At 34.3% G+C, this 6,604-nt stretch overlaps 1 protein-coding gene across 4 annotated transcripts in view; it reads right to left on the bottom strand.

Annotated features, from left to right (window-relative positions):
• LOC107677830 (E3 ubiquitin-protein ligase RFWD3-like) overlaps positions 1 to 3,297 on the bottom strand; it is an 18,275-nt gene extending 14,978 nt beyond the window's left edge. For all 4 annotated transcript variants that reach the window (XM_016472867.1, XM_016472866.1, XM_016472869.1 and 1 more), the window contains exon 1: positions 3,123 to 3,297. The gene's annotated coding sequence lies outside the window, so the exon portion shown is untranslated. The remainder of the gene's footprint in view (positions 1 to 3,122) is intronic.
• Positions 3,298 to 6,604: the final 3,307 nt, after the last annotated feature.

Genomic DNA, 6,604 nt, shown 5'->3' with positions numbered 1-6,604 from the left:
GAATGATTCGCGCGAACATAGACGCATTTATGTAGATCGGGGGCACATTCCCTTCAGAAACAATGTAGTCCACTGCGAGTTCAGCGGCTCAGATGTCGGGAGTAAATGACAACTGCTATGTTCATTATTACATCCAACAACAGAACACCTCAATCGCTTAGGAGTCATTCTTGTCTACATCTGTTCTGGCGGTGAAACAATGGCGGACTGATGACAGCTCACTCAGGGCGTGTCTAAGGTAAGACACCACTCCAGTCTGTGCTGAAACGCTACTGTCAATCAAACTATCGTGGGAGGGGCCTGTCTGTGTGACGTCACACAGACAGGCATCTGAGATCGGCTCGATTTGAGAAAGGGGTAAAGATTTTAGTAGATTAACAAAAAAACACTGGGTGGATTTTTATCATTATAGGGTGGTTGTGTACACACACTGCCAACACACATTTCAGTTCAAACAACTTGTAAAAGTGCATGTAGCATTATATGACCCCTTTAACTAAAACTAAGATTAAAGGGATAGTTCACCCAAAAATGAAAATTCTGTCATGATTTACTCACCCTCAAGTTGTTACAAACCTGTCTGAGCTGACGGCAGCCATTGACTTCTATAGTATAGAAAAAAAGATACTATGGAAGTCAGTGGCTACCTTTAACTGTTTGGTTACCAGCTAGGGCTGCAGTGCAAATAATCGAACGCGATGATCATGCGCATCTCGTCAGTAAAGCCGGTTCTGTGATTAGTAGGGCTGGGCAATATATTTAAAAAAAATTATATCTTGATAGTCACATTTTTTACGATATTCGAGATATATCTCGATATGTTTGCATATTCTTTTAAATAATAAAAAAAACATGAATTTATTTTGCCCCCATTAAAAAAACAACAAAAACTATTTAGATAGAAGTTATTGTTACAAAGTAAATACAATATATATAAATTAATACCAAAGACTTATGCACTCGCACTGTCTATATTATGAAAACTGGTAAAACAAATGAAAAATATTATATCAGTGAAATTCCTAATAGTAATTCCAAACTGCCATAGCCTATGTTTCTCTATTCAAACAACAGCGGTTGAGTAAGTGCATTTATTCAGCGATCACAATCGCAAACAATACAGTCGAGATCTCATGACAGAACACAGACTGGTTGAGTGACACTTTCATTTAGATCGCTAAACTCCAGCTTGTTTGTTGGCGTTTTCAGATCATCAGCAGCGGCGCTTCCGCAATGAGGAGTGAGCGCGTGCGAATGGTCGCCAGATTGCTTAAAATAAGCAAACACTGGGCAGAAAATGTATGCTTGTACAGCGAAGCTCTGATTCGGGGATTAGAACTCTTGATATCTGGCAACCGCACTCATGAAAGCTCACGTAGTAGAGGCGTGTAGAGCAGTCCGCAATAACATGTTGTCTCCTTATCTGGATGTTCGGCGCATTATTTTGGGAAAGTATGCTTGAATTTGAAATATTCGATATTCACAATATTTTCAAATTTTACATCGTCGTCAAAATTATTGCGATATTATCGCTACTATTCGACATATCACCCAGCCGTGATTAGCAGTAAATCTCAATCAGGTACGTTCAGATGCGACCCTCAGGAGCGGCATTTACTACAAAGATCCGTAGTTCACTGACAAGCTACGCAATATCGCGTTCATTGATGCAGTAATTATATATTATATATTGATGCGTTCATTGCACTGCAGCCCTATTACCAACATTCTTCAAAATCTCATTGGAAGAAATTAAGAAATTGATACAAATTTGGAACAACCTGAGGGTGAATAAATCATGACAGAATTTTTTTATTTTGGGGTGAACTATCCCTTTAAAACAAAAACACAAAAAACGAATTTGTTACTTGAAATAAAATAAACATTAACAGTAATAAAAGAAAATATAAAAATCTATCTATATATATATATACATATAAATAAATCTTGTTTTATTTCAGCTAGATGCCAAGATGATATCTTTTCTCATTTTCTTTTAGTTTAACTTGATGTACTAAAGTAACAATAAATAAATAATAAAACAAAAAGCAGAAACAACAAATTACTAAAACTTGAACTAAAATTAAAATATGAAAACATTTAAAATATCAATAAAAACTAAAACAGTAATATCAATAATTCTACAATAACTCTGGTCTTACACACTTCTACCAGCCTCATTTTTACGTCATCCTAAATTCAGATAACGTTTTTATGCAACACTAGTATAGGCTATCTGGTTAAATTCACAGGGACAAAAAGTTCACAGGCATCTTTACAAACCAAATATATTCAGATTATATACAGTAATGCAATACATTACATATATTTCCTCTCTTTGTGGCAAGCATGTCAATTTGTACCATAAAAATTATTTGTGGGGCCCTGGGGCCCCTTCCCAAATTCCACACACAGGGCCCTGCTTTTGTAACATCTAAAATATACTTCGAAAATTAACCCTTTGTCCTTGCTTCTAAAAGCTTTGAGTCCACACATCAACCCAAATTCTGAAATGTGCCAGAATGCAATTTATAATACAACACAAGTATCTAATAAATTCACAGAGCCAAAAAGTTTTAAAGTGGGCCCCGCCCCCAATGGCACCTTCACACACCTAATGTATTCATACTGTAATACCATGCATTAATTACCTTTCACCTCTTCATGGCAAGCATGTCACTTTGTAGCAAAAAAGATGGTTTGTGGCCCATTTGTCGAAGTGTTCTGCGTGTCTAACATTTAAACCATATTTTAAAATGAAAACTTTGTCCTTGCTGACTATTTCTATTTTCATAAAACACAATAGATTAAGCCATCCGGGTCTCTCATACATACTATTTCTCAGCTTTAGGACGCACTGATCATCTGAGTACGGATAGTATGCGAACTACACTAGTTTGCGAAACGTCCCACTAGATCACTTGTTAAAGTCTTAAACATTAAATCACACTACATCAATACAGATCAGGGTGATCTTAAGGTAAACTTTAACTAGTTATTTAATAAACTAGTTTTATAGATTCGCTAACAAAATAACCACAGGCTCAATGACCATAACATGTTGCTAATGTTGCTAATTACAGCACAACAACAACAACATATATAACACTGACAATATTTACCAAGCAGAGCGACCGGTTTGCATGCTGAATTTCTTCGTAGGTCATCAAAAACTAGATTTTGGTGCGATTTCAAATGATTACAAAAAAAAACCCCCCGTTAAATTTGAGATAGAATTTGAGCAGAATCTAGTGCTGTTGCAAACACAGCCGCCAACGTGAAGCACCGCCCACTCTGCTCGTTTTGCTCTTTGATTGGACAACAGCTTTCAGCGTTTGAACGTCTCCGACTCATTTCCGCGAATCGGTTCCTTTGAACCGTTCATTTCAAAGAACGTGCAGAGGCCGGCTGCGTAAATTGTTTAGACTCTTAACTAATCTAGCAACCCTGTTGTTAATTTTTAAAATTAATATTTCCGTAATGTATGAAGTTAGAAGGTTCATTGTAGAATTTACAGAATGATATGACAGATAATTTATTTTTATGAAAAAAAATAACATAGGGATAATTATTTTGAAAACGAGTCAGACTCGAATCAAATCGAGAAATCTGTATCAATACCCAGCCCTAGGAAACAAAAGTAAATCTTGCCATTTTGTTGTACGCCTCAGCTATTATAGCCGCTAAAGTTTTGCATAAGAAAAAAAAAATGTTGCATGTGGTCTTTAAAAAAAAACAAAATAAATAAATACAAATATCAGCGCACCTGAGAAAAGTCAATGGAAAGACCCACTGCAATAGAAAAACAATGTTGTAAAAGTGTACAGTACAGTATGTGTTTCAATACATCTGACGTCACAGATGTCCAATTATAAAACGAACCGTTTTGCTTACATGAATGCTTCGTTGCAGGAGGTACAAAGACCTCCTGTTATGTCAAAAGATTATAGCACGTTTCTCATGTTTTGTTTTCTCATGAATTCTCAACCAGTCGCGTTCAACCATTATGACGTCATGGAATTTGGAATCCCTGGCCGCGCAGATTCACACAGAGTTATGGGAAGCCACATACACCAAAAGTGGGACGAAACGGCGCGGTATTAAAGTGTTCGCCCCGCGCTGACCTGTCATCGGCGCTGCTCAATGGACCGAGCGGCGCGACCGACTCGACAGCGGAGAGAGGACGTGTTTACTAGCGCCACCGAACTGACAGCGCGGCGCTGATCAGTTACAACAGCGCAGCGCGAACATTAGGCTACTCTCCGCAGAAGTTCGTGTTTTTTTTCCTGCACATAACATAATGAAGATCAGTATTAAGTTATTACATTTCTTTTGCTTACCTTTCTACTACATGTAAACAGTTGTACTTTGAAAAACTGCACATATAAAATATATAAGACTTTACAATACCATAGTCCTCTTCAGGAGCACACCCAGCTTCTAGTATATATATATTTTTCATTTTGTACTTAGTTATTGTTGTTGTCGTCAAGTTCTACATTCAGCACAATATTGCCCATTTTAAATTTGAACTATTTTTAAATAGCCTAGTATATATATGGGATTTTTGTTGTCTCTAGTAAAGGGAACGTTGTTATTTAACGTTAACATTGCAATTTTATATAACGGATACGGTTTGTAAAGCTTTTCTCTACACTCCAAATTAAATAAATAAATAAATTTTAATTAATTAAAAAAACTTTAAAAATTAGGGACAGTGTATGTAAATTCAATATGATGTATTTTGAATTTTGCACTGCATTGTGTTTTAGGTTTATCGGAAAGTTATTACATTTCTTTTGCTTACCTTTCTACTACATGTAAACAGTTGTACTTTGAAAAACTGCAAATATAAAATATATAAGACTTTAATAAATTTACAATACCATAGTCCTCTTGAGGAGCACACCCAGCTTCTAGTATATATATTTTTTTATTTTGTACTTAGTTATTATTGTTGTTGTCGTTGTCATGTTCTACATTCAGCACAATATTGCCCATTTTAAATTTGAACTATTATTAAATAGCCTAGTATATATATGGGATTTTTGTTGTCTCTAGTAAAGGGAACGTTGTTATTTAACGTTAACATTGCAATTTTATATAACGGATACGGTTTGTAAAGCTTTTCTCTACACTCCAAATTAAATAAATAAATAAATTTTAATTAATTAAAAAAAACTTTAAAAATTAGGGACAGTGTATGTAAATAAAATATGATGTATTTTGAATTTTGCACTGCATTGTGTTTTAGGTTTATCGGAAAACACATTAAAATTAACCATGATTTTATTACACTAACCTTTTAACCATACATTTGTAGTTAAACTGTGGGTTAAAAAAAATGACAATCAATCCATGGTTACTGCACTTTTACTATAGTAAAACCATTGTTAATTTCCGTATTTCCATAAGGGAAAATGTATGTCCTGACAGAAAAGTATAAGTACATTTTACTCTTTTTTTTCAAGTATAATCATATGCTACAGTTACACAAATATCCTTAAATGTAAAATTTACTTAAATATGCCTTGATGAACGAAACCATAGTTATTACATTTCTTTTGCTTACCTTTCTACTACATGTAAACAGTTGTACTTTGAAAAACTGCAAATATAAAATATATAAGACTTTAATAAATTTACAATACCATAGTCCTCTTGAGGAGCACACCCAGCTTCTAGTATATATATTTTTTTATTTTGTACTTAGTTATTATTGTTGTTGTTGTTGTTGTCAAGTTCTACATTCAGCACAATATTGCCCATTTTAAATTTGAACTATTATTAAATAGCCTAGTATATATATGGGATTTTTGTTGTCTCTAGTAAAGGGAACATTGTTATTTAACTTTAACATTGCAATTTTATATAATGGATACGGTTTGTAAGGCTTTTCTCTACACTCCAAATTAAATAAATAAATAAATTGTAATTAATTAAAAAAACGATTTAAAAATTAGGGACAGTGTATGTAAATTCAATATGATGTATTTTGAATTTTGCACTGCATTGTGTTTTAGGTTTATCGGAAAACACATTAAAATTAACCATGATTTTATTACACTAACCTTTTAACCATATATTTGTAGTTAAACTGTGGGTTAAAAAATGACAATCAATCCATGGTTACTGCACTTTTACTATAGTAAAACCATTGTTAATTTCCGTATTTCCATAAGGGAAAATGTATGTCCTGACAGAAAAGTATCAGTACATTTTACTCTTTTTTTCAGGTATAATCATATGCTACAGTTACACAAATATCCTTAAATGTAAAATTTACTTAAAATATGCCTTGATGAACGAAACCATAAAACATTTTAATTCTAAGAGGATAATGGAAGTTTCTGCTGTGAACGTGACTACTAAATATAGGCTATACGTGCTTCAAAGTAGCTAACACTACTGTTTACATGTAGTAATATGAAAGATAATAAGCAAAAGAAATGTAATAACTCTTCATTATGTTATGTGCAGGAAAAAAACACAGACTTCTGCAGAGAGTAGCCTAATGTTCGCGCTGCGCTGTTGTAACTGATCAGCGCCGCACTGTCAGCTCGGTGGCGCTAGTAAACACGTCCTCTCTGCGCTGTCGAGTCGC

The sequence above is a fragment of the Sinocyclocheilus anshuiensis genome, unplaced genomic scaffold (genome assembly GCF_001515605.1).
Source record: "Sinocyclocheilus anshuiensis isolate Anshui unplaced genomic scaffold, SAMN03320099.WGS_v1.1 scaffold1310, whole genome shotgun sequence".
NCBI lineage: Eukaryota > Metazoa > Chordata > Actinopteri > Cypriniformes > Cyprinidae > Sinocyclocheilus > Sinocyclocheilus anshuiensis.
Note: the sequence above shows the minus strand (reverse complement) of the source record. Positions and strands in the feature narration are given on the sequence as shown.